The sequence below is a fragment of the Acomys minous genome (genome assembly GCF_964271855.1).
Source record: "Acomys minous genome assembly, chromosome: 5".
Classification (NCBI taxonomy): Eukaryota; Metazoa; Chordata; class Mammalia; order Rodentia; family Muridae; genus Acomys; species Acomys minous.
The window spans coordinates 15,757,309-15,770,391 of NC_140494.1; the positions used below are offsets into that span (position 1 = coordinate 15,757,309).

The 13,083-nt window shown below is 44.4% G+C and overlaps 1 long non-coding RNA gene across 1 annotated transcript in view; it reads left to right on the top strand.

Moving 5' to 3' along the window:
- Window positions 1-2,386: 2,386 nt before the first annotated feature.
- Window positions 2,387-13,083, top strand: part of LOC311598538 — a 56,214-nt gene continuing 45,517 nt past the window's right edge. Inside the window, exons 1-2 of the long non-coding RNA XR_014779559.1 lie at window positions 2,387-2,552; window positions 3,224-3,309. This is a non-coding gene — a long non-coding RNA (uncharacterized lncRNA). The remainder of the gene's footprint in view (window positions 2,553-3,223; window positions 3,310-13,083) is intronic.

Sequence of the window (13,083 nt, forward strand, 5' to 3'; positions counted from 1 at the left end):
CCAACACTCTACAATGGAACAAAGGAACCATCTTCAATAAATGACGTTGGTCTAATTGGATTTCTGCATGTAGAAGAATGCAAATAGATCCATACTTATCACCCTGCACAAAACTCAAGTCCAAGTGGCTCAAAGACCTCAACATAAAAGCAGATATACTACATCTGATAGAAGAAAAATTGGAGAATAGCCTAGAACTCATTGGCACAACACATAACTTACTGAACAGAATACCAACACCTCAGGCTCTAAGATCAACAATTAATAAATGGGACCTCATGAAACTTAAAAGCTTCCATAATGCAAAGGACACTGCCAAAGGGGGGAAATGGCAGTCTGAAGATTGAGAATAGATCTTTACCAACCCTACATCTGACAGAGGCCTAATGTTCAAAATATATGAAGAACTCAAGAAACTAGACACCAACAAACCAAAAACCCAATTTAAAAATGGGGTACAGAATTAAACAGAGAATTCTCAACAGAGGAGTATTGAATGGCTGAGAAACACTTACGAACTGTTCAGTGTCATTAGTCATCAGAGAAATGCAAATCAAAATGAAGTTCCATTTTCACCCGCAAGAATGGCTAAGATTAAAAACTCAAGTGACAGCACATGCTGGTGAGGATGTGGAGCAAGGAGAACACTCCTCCATTGTTATTGGAAGTGCAAGCTTGTAAAATCACTTTGGGAATCAATCTGACTGTTTCTCAGAATATTAGAAGTAGTTCTATGTCAGGACCCAATCATACCATTCCCGGTCATATATCCAAAAGACTCTCCACAATACAACAAGGACATTTGCTCAACTATGTGCCACAGCAGCTTTGTAAAAAATATTTTATTGATTTATTCACATTACATCTCAATTGTTATCCCATCCCTTGTATCTTCCCATTCCTCCCTTCCTCCCAATTTCCCCTTACTCCCCTCCCCTATGACTGTGACTGAGGGGGACCTCCTCCCACTATATATGCTCATAGGGTATCAAGTCTCTTTATTTGTAACAGCCAGAATCTAGAAACAACCTAGGTATCCCTGAAGAGTGGATAAAGAAACTGTGGTACATTTACACAATGGAATACTACTCAGCCATTAAAAACAAAGAAATCATTATATTTGCAGGAAAATAGGTGGAACTAGAAAATATCATCCTGAGTGGGGTAATCCAGACCCAGAAAGACACACATGGCATGTATTTGTTTATAAGTGGATATTAGCCACAAAGTCCAGGACACCCATGCTACAATCCACAGAACCAACGTAGAGCCCAAGGGAGGATGCCTAAATCTCACTGAGAAGGGAAACTGAGTCAGAGATCTGGGGTGGAGGGAGGGAGGAAACTGTGTGGGAGAGAGGATGGGGAGGAGGACAGGAGGGGAGTGTGGGGAGGACGGTGGAGGGGAGAGTGGGGAGGACGGTGGAGGGGAGAGTGGGGAGGAGGACAGGAGGGGAGAGTGGGGAGGACGGTGGAGGGGAGAGTGGGGAGGACGGTGGAGGGGAGTGTGGGGAGGACGGTGGAGGGGAGAGTGGGGAGGACGGTGGAGGGGAGAGTGGGGAGGACGGTGGAGGGGAGTGTGGGGAGGAGGACAGGAGGGGAGAGTGGGGAGGACGGTGGAGGGGAGAGTGGGGAGGACGGTGGAGGGGAGTGTGGGGAGGACGGTGGAGGGGAGAGTGGGGAGGACGGTGGAGGGGAGTGTGGGGAGGACGGTGGAGGGGAGAGTGGGGAGGACGGTGGAGGGGAGAGTGGGGAGGACGGTGGAGGGGAGTGTGGGGAGGAGGACAGGAGGGGAGAGTGGGGAGGACGGTGGAGGGGAGAGTGGGGAGGACGGTGGAGGGGAGTGTGGGGAGGACGGTGGAGGGGAGAGTGGGGAGGACGGTGGAGGGGAGTGTGGGGAGGACGGTGGGAGAGAGTACTCGGAGAGACAACCTGACTATGGTTGGGGCATCTCTGGGACAAGCTAGAAATCCAGGACAAGGGAAACTCCCAGGAATCTAAGAAGGTGATCCTGGCTAAGACTTGTAGCAATAGGGGATATGGAGCCTGAAATAGCCACCTCCTGTAACCAGGAAAGACTTCCAATGGAGGGATGGGGACGCCAGTCCAGCCACAGAGCCTTTGACCCACAGTTGTCTTCACTGTAAGAGGTGCAGGGCTAAAGAGGGAGCAGAAAGTGGAGGGATGGACAACCAACGACTGGCCCAACTTGAATTCACATGCCGTGAGCAAGAGCCTATCCCCAACACCATTAATAATACTCTGCTATACTTGCAGACAGGTGCCTAGCATAACTGTCTTTTAAGAGGCTTCACACAGCAGCTGATGTAAACAGACGCAGAGCCCCACAGCCAAACAGTAGGTGGGGCTTGGAGAATCTTGTGGAAGAGGGAGAGGAAGGATTGAAAGAGTCAGAAGGGCAGAGGACACCACAAGAAAACCTACAGAATCAGCTGATCTGGGCCCATAGGTGCCCACAGAGACTGAATCCACAACCAGAGAGCATGCATGGGCTGGACCTAGGCTCTCTACACATATGTAACAGATGTACAGGTTGGTCTTCATGAGGGACTCCTAACAGCAGGAGCATGGGCTGTCTCTGACTCTGTTCCCTGCCTTTGGGACCCTTCCCCCTGTCTGGATGGCCTTGTCCAGCTTCAATAGAAGATGTGCCCAGTCCTACTACAACTTGATATGCCAAGCCGGTTGATATCCAAGGGAGGGCTCCCCTTCTCTGAGGAGAAAGAGAGGGGGACATAGGGAGAGGAGAGGTGAGAGAAAGGGGCTGGGAGGAGAGGAGGGAGAGGAAGCTCCAACTGAGATGTAACAGAAACAAATTTTAAAAAGGAATATCCTAATGATGTTTAATAACTTATTTATTATTTTATTTATTTGCGTGTGTGTGTGTGTGTGTGTGTGTGTGCATGTATACATGTGTGCGTGCCACAGCACTGTGTAGGTCAGAGGACAAGCTTGACTATAAGTAGTCTTAAGGGCTGAGCTCTGTAGTGACTTTCCTGCAAAGCGTATAGACAGGGGTAAATGTATGAAGCTTAAAGTCACCATTGACTATTATATGACTATTGTCCCTCGGTGTGAGATAATGAAGGTGGTATTTTTCTCTTTGTAGCTTCCCTCCACAAACACATAACTGTAGTCTAAAAAACAAAGAAAAAGAACATCGGAGACACCCAGAAAAGTGCCTGTCTTGCATTTTTTTCCAGAAGTGCCCTGGCCATCAGAAAGAAGTGGGCTCTGAAAGCTGTCACAGCCTGGTAGAGGCAAAGGAGACAAGATGACTCTACACCACGTGAGTTTCTAGGCTTCTAGATGGGACCTTCAAACAGAAAGGATACTAAAGTCATCTTAGTAAGACATCAGCTTTGGGGATCACAACACATTACAAAATATTAACTGTGAAATGTACACCATAGTAGTGTAGGGTTGGTTTGGATTTGAGGGGAGAGAAGGGTTTCTCTGTGTAGACCTGGCCATCCTAGAATTCACTCTGGAGACCAGGTTGGCCTCAAACTCAGAGATTTACCTCTCTCTGCCTCTTGAGTGCTAGGATTAAAGGTGTGTGCCACCACCACCGCCTGGTACAGTAGTCTATGGTCTTAACAGGTCACACTAGCTACAAAATATATGTACATATTTCATGGACAATTGGCTCCCACATCTCTGGCAGGCTGGTTGCAGAATATCCCACTGAGGTATCAAAAATCTGTGGACACTCAAGGTTCTCACATGAACTGGTTTGTATTTGCATATGACCCATGTAATTCCTGTGTACTCCAACTACTCTGTAGGTTACCCATGATGCTTAAAACAATGTGAATGCCACAAATAAGCCATATACTCTGTTGTTCACTGGACAATTGCAAGCAAATGCATTTTCCTCATTTGATGAATGGATAGATACAGAAGCCACGGATACAAAGAGGACATATGTATGTTGCCAATTTTCTATAAATGTAAAGCTGTTCTCATGGAAAACGTTTACAACAAAATGTAAAGCATCTTTCTTATTACTTCTTTTTGCATTATTTTCTGAATATTCCAGAAAGAGCACTCATAGCCTCAAATGGATACAGGGTTTGGGTTTTTGTTTGTTTGCTTTTTTTAATTGTTGGTTTGCCTTCCTCCCTGCCCCGCCCCCTGCCTTTCCGCATCAAGCAGGGTACATACTTGCACCTAATATTCTGCCATAGCGTGTCATGGAAAACTTAGGGAAGGCCTGCCCATCTGGACAGCCCATAGGGTCTATGTTCTATCCTAACACACACACACACACACACACACACACACACACACACACACACACACACACCCCTATTGTCTTTCCATCAGTGGTCAGTTTCTCCCTCGGTAGAGAATCTGAGAAGTTCATGAAAACACTTGCTTGTAGATGTTTTGGATTAAATCGTCTATTGTCTTTTTTTTTCCTTTGAGTTCTCTGCTGTCTTTTCCCACAGAGAAATTGCCAGATTTTTCATTTTAAGATTATGAGACTGAACCAGATGATCCATCTTGGCCCTTTGCCTCTCGGGCTCAAAAACAAAAACAAAAGAAACAAGTGCCCTGCTGTGGGCTTTAAGCGACACTTCTACCTCTCTTTCCCCAGCCCTTGTCAGCTGCACTTTCGCAGTAGCACTCAGAGGAGATGTCCAAACCCCATCCCTCCTGAACTTCAGCATGGGCTCCTAACCAAGACCTTGCCAGCTGTGCTGGCCCTGGGTCTTTAACTCTTTCCTTTCCTCAAAGCTGGTTTTGAGGGTCAGCTATAGAGAGGAAGTGACATGTTCACTCTTCTCACAAGCGTTCCCTAGCTGTCCAAGGCAGGCAAGGTCCTGAGGTCTCACAACAGGAAGAAAAAAAAAAAGTCAGGTGATGTCTCTGTCCACTGAGCAGTCACATTGCAGTGATGGGGGTCATAACCACGCGTGCTTATTGCTTTACAAGATCTCTTTGCTTGAATGACTTAACACAATCCTTACGATGGAGGCACTGTGGTTTTCTTCATGTCCTGACACCCAAGGAGTACCACGCAAATGCCTAGTGGTGGAGAGGCAGCACAGATTCAAGAACTCGGCTCTCACACTACCAGATTCTAATCACTATACTAGCAATCAAATTGCCCCTGCGGAGAAATCCTCTCTCTGTCTCATTTCTATCTCTGTTGCTTGCCTCCAAAATCCATATGAAACTGGAAAAACATCTATAGTGGCCCATTACAATTCCAAGAGAGATAGTTCTTTGTTAAGGGAAGTGGTGCTATTGATATTTACAAGTTGTTTGCCTGTCAGCGTTCACCTGTCTTCCTAGTCTGTGTTGAAGCTCACCTCCTCCTCCACTTCATTCCTCAATTACTACCAAGTGAGGTAGACTCACCAGGCAGTCCGTGGTTAGGCTCTGATTGGCATAAGCCAAACGCGTTGTACCACCCTCCGTGAACGATGATTGGCAGGGATGTTGTTCGCGTGCCAGGCATAAACCAATCAATGCCGGATATTCAAGTAGTCACCTAATTGGTTCAGGCTCAAGTAATCGTGGTAGAGAGTGAAGTTTCTACTCTTTCTGGCTGGGAAAGAGGAAGGATATAGTGCCAACTGCTGACAGCAGCCATTAGAGAGAAGAAATGAGCAAAATACAGAGAGATGGCGTCAGGGTTCTCACAGGATGGACAAAGGCCAGTGTGTGCCTCATTTCCTTCTGGACATTTCTGATATGTGAGTTATACTACCCTGTTTAAGTCCTTTTGCGTTGGAATTTTATTTGTGTCTACTTCATATCATACTGATCCAAATAGTCTGTTATTTTTAGGCGTGTAAACACTAAGCGTTTAAGTGGAGTTTTAAAAATAAATTTCACGGGAAACTTTAAAAAGCACTTTAGACTGAGTGTTGTGGCATGCCCTCCTAGTTCCAGCAGTCAGGAGGCCAAATCAGGAGAAGAGCGAGCCTGCAGCTAACCTGGGATAACATAGCCTGATCCTCTGAAGCTTTTTCTTTTCATCTAGAGGGTTCCAGATATGCAGAGGTTATTCACAAACAAACTTGGGCCTCTCATTTGTGGAGAAAAAAAATATCGCTAGAACCCCAATGACACTCTGCTCCCATGTGAAGGCAGCGGAGGCTGTGAGTAGCGAGGGGCCGGATGTAACAGCTGCACACTTAATTGGCCCACGTTACGCTGGTTTCGGATTGTAGCTCACAATTGTCTTGGATTTTGTTGCTATAATACACGTCCTGTTCTTGCCAAAACAACCGTTCCTTTTGGAGGCTTGCCTTGGCAAACACAGACAGCTCGCTGTGGTGGAGATCTGTGCGCTTAAGCGGGACCGAGGGAGACTACTAGATTATTAGAATGTGAGAGGGAAGGCACTGGGCTATACACGTTCCATTTCCTGCAAGTTACTCTGTAGTTTTAAAAGTACAGCTTCGTTCCTGATAGCCGGCAATTAAGAGGGAAGATGATGGTAGTACGGTTTGGACTTGAAAGCGTGTGGGAAGTTGCCCTACAAGGCTGCGCGCATAGCCAAGGCATTCCTACCAAGTCCTGTCTAATGTTCTCTGCTGGTCAGAAGGCCAGCTGCAATCAACAAGTACTTGGGATGTCTCACACTAAGCTCAAGTTTGACCAAATTGGGAAGATGTGGTCTGACCAGGAGCAAGTTTCTAATGTGACCTAGTCCATTATGTTTTTGGCTTCTCTGTAGCTTTGTGGTCCCAAGATGGCTCTGAGGACACAGCTAATAGGCCAGCTTTCTGTTCTGCTACTAGGAAAAAAAGAAAAGAAAAGCAAAGAAAATCAAGGTTGGCTTGGCAGTGGTTGAAACAAAAGCGTCTATATGATTTTTGTAGCCCACCTTTAGTTTTTCCTAACACTAAGGACTGTCTGTGACATTGAAATGTGGATTGGCATATGCCGTACAGTGTCCTCTTAGGAACAAATGACATCCAGATCTGTGATCTGTTCTCAGAAAGTGATGGCGGACTGGGCACTGGCTGTACCAGGAGAATACACGCCAAAGCCGGTTTTACAGACTATGTAGTACTTGGACCACACTTTGTGATTGGAACCAGGGTGGCTGTAATGGTGATGAAGCAGGGCAGCATAGAGCCAACGGCCATCTTCGCAGGTGCTTCTGATGGAAATGGTTGGATTTCTCACATTGCTTGCTGCCCTTCTGCCTGGCTGCAGTAGGCTTGCGATGCTGCTTGGCGGTCCCATGCGGAAGGGTGGCGAAGGTCTCTGGTGGCTGGGAGTAGACAAGGACGTGGGCATGGGAGGAACTAGAAAACAGGGGACAGAGCAGTTGCAAGTTGGAAGAAAGTCCTTTCCTGTCCGAGTCGGGCTTCAAGCCTCTGCTTGTGATTGTATCATTTTAGATAACTCTTGTCATCTTTAAGGACAACATCAAAGATGCAGCCTTAATCTGGGATCACTGAATTGGCCATAGACATGGTGGACATTAGTTCATCTCAGAGCATGGGAGGCCCTGAGCTATGTGCACACAGAGTCCTTTGCAGTCATGGTCATTTAAAAGAAAAGTCAAGACTGAGAAGATGTTGGAGGTCAGGGTGGACTTTAGAAGTGGAATGCTTGCTTGCCTTAGTGTGCGTGAGGCCCTGGGTTCAAACCTCACCTAAAAGAGACTAGGTGTTAAATGTCACACATTTGTATCACTCTGGCAGACAAATCAAAGCTATAATTTAATTTTATTTGTTGAGCCAAAGGAAGTTTGACTTTTACTGTGACTTTCAATTGAGTTCATATCTCAGGAAGTACACTTTTTTGGTATATTTTATGTATAGGAATAAAAAAAACATTTAAAATGAAATAAAGTAAAAATACATCTTTTCTTCAGAGGAGGGCCATAGCTTTCATCACATTCTCAGAGATTTTGTGACCCTAAAAACTCAAGATCCAGGAGCAGGGAAATGATTCTGCAGGTAGAGGCACTTGCTGCCAAGCCTGGGGACCCTAGCTGCCTCATATGGTGGACAGCAAGAACTATCCCACAAGTTGTCCTCTGACCTTCGCGTCTACATGGGCACCATTGTTCACACTCATTAAATGAAAGTAATAAAAATTATTTAAAGAGCCCATGATTCACTGCTCTACAGTACCTATTTATAGTTATATGTTAGTAAATTAAAATATATTACTATATTATGCGTATGGACTGACAGGTGGATTTTTAGAAGAGGTGGTGATTCCTAAAAATTTTGAGAATTTAATACATAAGCATTGTATTTCTAGCATTTCACCATTCCCTTTGCCTTTGTAACTCCACTGTCTCTTCTAGTCCCTCTCAAATTGATAACCTCTCATTCTTTATTGTTATACATGTTTGTATATTTATATTATATATAAAATGGTATTTATTTATATGCACATTTATATTTATTAGATTTATTCATTCGCTTTACATCCCAATTGCAGCCTCTCCTCCCCCCTTCACCCCGTCCTACCCTTCCATCCCCTTGCCACTTTCCTCTGTCCCCTTCTCCTCAGAAAAGGGGAGTTCCCCATACAAACCCACCCCAGGCGACAGAATCCATGTCAGAGACAACCCCTGTTCCACGTGCTAGGGGACCCACATGAAGCCCAGGCTGACCATCAGTTACATATGTGTAGGGGGCATAAGTCCAATCCATGCATGCTCTTTGGATGGTACTTCAGTCTCTGTAAGCCACTTTGGGCCTAGATTAGTCAACTCTGTTGGTCTTCTTGCGGAGTTCTTGTCCCTCCAGGACTGTCTATCTCCTAACTCACCCACAAGACTACCCGAGTTCCACCTAATGTCTGGCTGTGGGTCTCAGCGTCTGCTTCAATCCACTGCTGGATGAAGCCTCTCAGAAGACAGCTGTGCTAGGCTCCTGTCTGCAAGCACAGCAGAGTATCATTAATAGTGTCAGGGGTTGGCTCTCTCCTATGGGACGGGTCTCAGGTGGGGACAGTCAGTGGTTGGCCAGGCCCTCAATCTCTGCTCCATCTTTATCCCTGCATGTCTTGTAGGCAGGGTAAATTTTGGGTGGAAGACTTTGTGGGTGGGTTGGTGTTCCCCTTCCTCCACTGGAAGTCCTACCTGGCTACGATGTGGCCTCTTCAGTCTCCATGTCCCCCAGTGCCCAGCTAGGTATCTCAGGTAGCCTCATCCCCGTATCCTCCCACGAGCCTATCCTATCCTCCAGCTTGTCTCAGAGATGCCCTCTACCCTCAGTTTCCCTTCTCTCTCCCAGCTCTCTTGCCTCCCACCACCACTCTGCCCACATCTCATCCTTACCTTCCTTCCCCTTCCCACAGCCTCTCCCTACAGTTTCCTCTCTTCATCTACTTCTGATGTCTATTCTATTTCCCCTTCTGAGTGGGATTCAAGCATCCTCCCTTGTTGGGCCCTCCTTGTCACTTAGCTTCTTTGAGTCAGTGGATTGTAGTAGGGTGATCCTCTGCTATATGGCTAATATTCACTTAGAAGTGAGTACATACCGTGTGTGTCTTTATGGGTCTGCATTACCTCATTCAGGGTAATCTTTTCTAGTTCTATCCATTTTCCTGAAAATTGCATGATTTCCTTGTTTTTTGTTTAATAGCTGAGCAGTATTCCATTGTGTAAATGTACCACAGTTTCTTTATCCGTTCTTTGGTTGAGGGACATCTAGGTTGTTTACAGTTTCTGGCTATTATGAATAAAGTTGCTATGAATATAGTTAAACAAATGTCCTTGTGGTGTGGTGGAGCATCCTTTGGATATATGTTCCAGAATGGTGTATTTGGGTCTTGAGGTAAAACTAGTCCCAATTTTCTGAGAAACCTCCAGATTAATTTCTAAAGTGGAGTGGTTGTACAAGTTTTCATTCTCACCAGCAGTGGAGGAGTGGTCTCCTTTCTCCACATCCTCACCAGCATGTGCTGTCTCTTGAGTTTTTGATCTTAGCCATTCTGACAGGTGTAAGATGGAATCTCAGAGTCATTTTGATTTGCATTTCCCTGATGACTAATAACATTGAGCATTTCTTTAAGTGCTTCTCGGCCATTCACGATTTCTCTCTTGAGAATTCTCTGTTTAGCTCTGCAACCCATTTTTAATTGGGTTATTTGGTTTGTTGGTGTTTAGTTTCTTGAGTACTTTATGTATTTTGGGTATTGGGTCTCCGTCAGGTAAAACGTTAGTGAAGATCTTTTCCCAATCTATAGGCTGCCATTTTGTTCTGTTAACAGTGTCCTTTCTCTTACTGAAGCTTTTCAGTTTCATGAGGTCCCATTTATTAATTGTTGATCTTAGAGCCTGAGCAGTTGGTTTTCTGTTCAGGAAATTGTCTCCGTGCCAATGAGTTCAAGGCTATTCCCCATTTCTCTTCTCTTATATTCATTGTATTTGGTTTTATGTTGAGGTCCTTGACCTACTTGGACTTTAGTTTTGTGCAGCGTGACTAATATGGATCTATTCGCCTTCTTTTTATTCTTTAATTATCATTACATATGTTTATATATTTATATATAATGTTATTTATTTAGATACACACATATATGCACATATACTTATATGCATATATATGTGTATATATCCAGAGCCTACTAAGTCCATTTAGTTTTGTTCCTAGGTGTATTTGTTTAGGACTGATCTCACTTTGCATTAAATAACTTACCAGGGGCCTTGTCCATGGAGAATACGGATTCCGCCTGTTGTAGTAGCCATTAATTGCCTGTGGTTCTTTATGTAGGGCCTTGTGAGATTCCTTCACTCACATTGGCACGGCAAGTGGTGGTGGTAGTGTTCAGGATTTATTTAGGGAACCATATTTTTGAGATGTGATGGGTTCAGCTTTCTTGTCATATATAGAAGATACTATCTTTTCCCTGGCATCCTGGTCCTCTGGCTTTGTCCTCCTCTTCTGTGATGTTTCCTGAGCCTTAAGGATAGGAATTGGGTTATTGATTTATCAATTTGGGAGTGAGCACCCCAGGGTCTGCTGTTCTATGGATTTTGGCCATGTGTGGCTTTCTGAAATGGTCTGTGCCTGCTACACAAAGATGTTTTGTTTTGATAAGGGGTGAGAGGATACGTATTTAGAATGCAGTTAGCAGGCATACAGGTTTAGGAAACTGGCAGTGGTAGGTTCTACTCCAGGGTCCATGACCTGACCTGACATAGGTAGTTGGTAGGTTCCAGTGGCAGACATGAATTCCCTCTTATCAAGGAGACCTTAAGTCTAATAAGACAGCTGGTAGTCTAGATACAAATGCCACTGTTTCAGCCTTGGGGACAGCATGTCTGCCCAGTCGTTTTTGTGGTTTGCAGGCTTTACAGCTGGGTAGTGTAGACTGCATGGCGCCTTTGGCTACTGTGAGAGCTAGTCAGAGAGAAGACTCCCAGGTCAGTTCCGGCCTGATTCTTTTAAGTCCTGTGTCTGAAGTGTGTGGTGTCTTCGGTTATTGGGTTCTATCTTCAAAGTCTGGGAGGCTGCCAAGGGGAATGGCAATGCCTAGGTTGTTTGAGGAGGAGTCTCTTCAACATCCTTGACCAGCAATTGGAAGGGGCGGTTCCCATGCCTGGCACTGGAGTTTTATCAGGTGGTCTAGGACTCTTGGGGGAAGCACTACTACCTCACGTGACATAGCTTCATTAAAACTATACATATATCAAACACACATGTAATGTGTGTTAAGTAAACCTAAAAATATGTTTTCTTCAAACAATCTCGGTGTTATTAATCCCTCCTGTCCTTTTTTTATTGCCCTCTAGCTCGTTTCCAGTTTCATCTCCCCCACCTAGATTTCCCATTCCCCACTTCATAGCAGCACCTCAAATTGTAGTTTTCGGGAATCTCTTGTCTGAGCCAAATGCTTCCGTTCTTCCTTTGGAATGATAAAAGCAAAATCTGAATGTACCTCTGGGTTCCTAACTTCATGCCTTAGAATTTATTAAGAAAATATATAGTTTTAAATATATGATATATATATATATAGGTATTATTTAAATATACATAAATATATAGCCAGAACTGATGATAAACCCTGATTATTACTTGTTATGATTCTTAAACCAAGTTATCATTAGTTAAAGGGCATGTGCTAAATGTTCATTTGAATGGGACATGCTATCTTTTACATTCTTTCAAACCTAGTCTCTTGATATATATATATATATATATATACATATATATATATATGTATATATATATATAATCATAATCTGTTATGCATTCAAGCAAGATAAATATACACTGTTAGTCTAGTTGTCTTTTGTGCCTCCCCCCACCTTCTTGAGAGAAGTTCTTACTGTGTAATGCGTGCTGGTCTGAAACTCAAGGTCATCCTGCCTTAGGCTTCCTGATTATGGTTGTGTGCTACTAGGTCTAGCTTCACGTACAGTGTTGGTAATTCTCCATCTACCTGATATCCTAGAGCAGAGGCGCTACCATGTGATACAGTTCTTCATGTTGTGGTGACCCCCAACCACGAAAATATTCCCATTGCTACTCCATAGCTGTAATTTGCTACTATTGTGAATCGTAACGTAAATGTCTGTGTTTTCCGATGGCCTTAGGTGACCCCTGTGAAGGGTCATTCAACCCCAAAGGGCTGTGACTCACGGGTTGAGAACTGATGTTTTAGAAGTTCTTTTAGATGTTTTCCCCTTTGTCAACATCCTCGGCACTATTTGAATTTCTGCCTTAATTCTCTCTGATACATCGTTGTAATTCCTGCCATCTTGCTGCTTTCTAGTTATAGAAAATGTCAATTCTCCCCTATCCTAGTATCTTTATTCAACAAGAAAGAATGGTTACTTTGTGTTGTGATGAAATACTCTACAAACGCAGTTTAAGGGAGGGCCGGTCTCTTTTGGCTCATATCATAGTTCCAGAGGGATCCGGCCCATCATGGTGGGAAGACATGGTAGTAGGGTGGCGGGTTACACTGAACCACAGTCAGGAAGAAAAGAATAAAAAGGAAATGGGGCTGGGATAGGAAATTGAAAGTGGTGAGCCCTATCTCCTAAAGGACCCATAACCTTTCTAAACAGTGTTACCCCCTGAAGACCCTGTGCTTAATTATGTGAGCCTATAAGGGGACA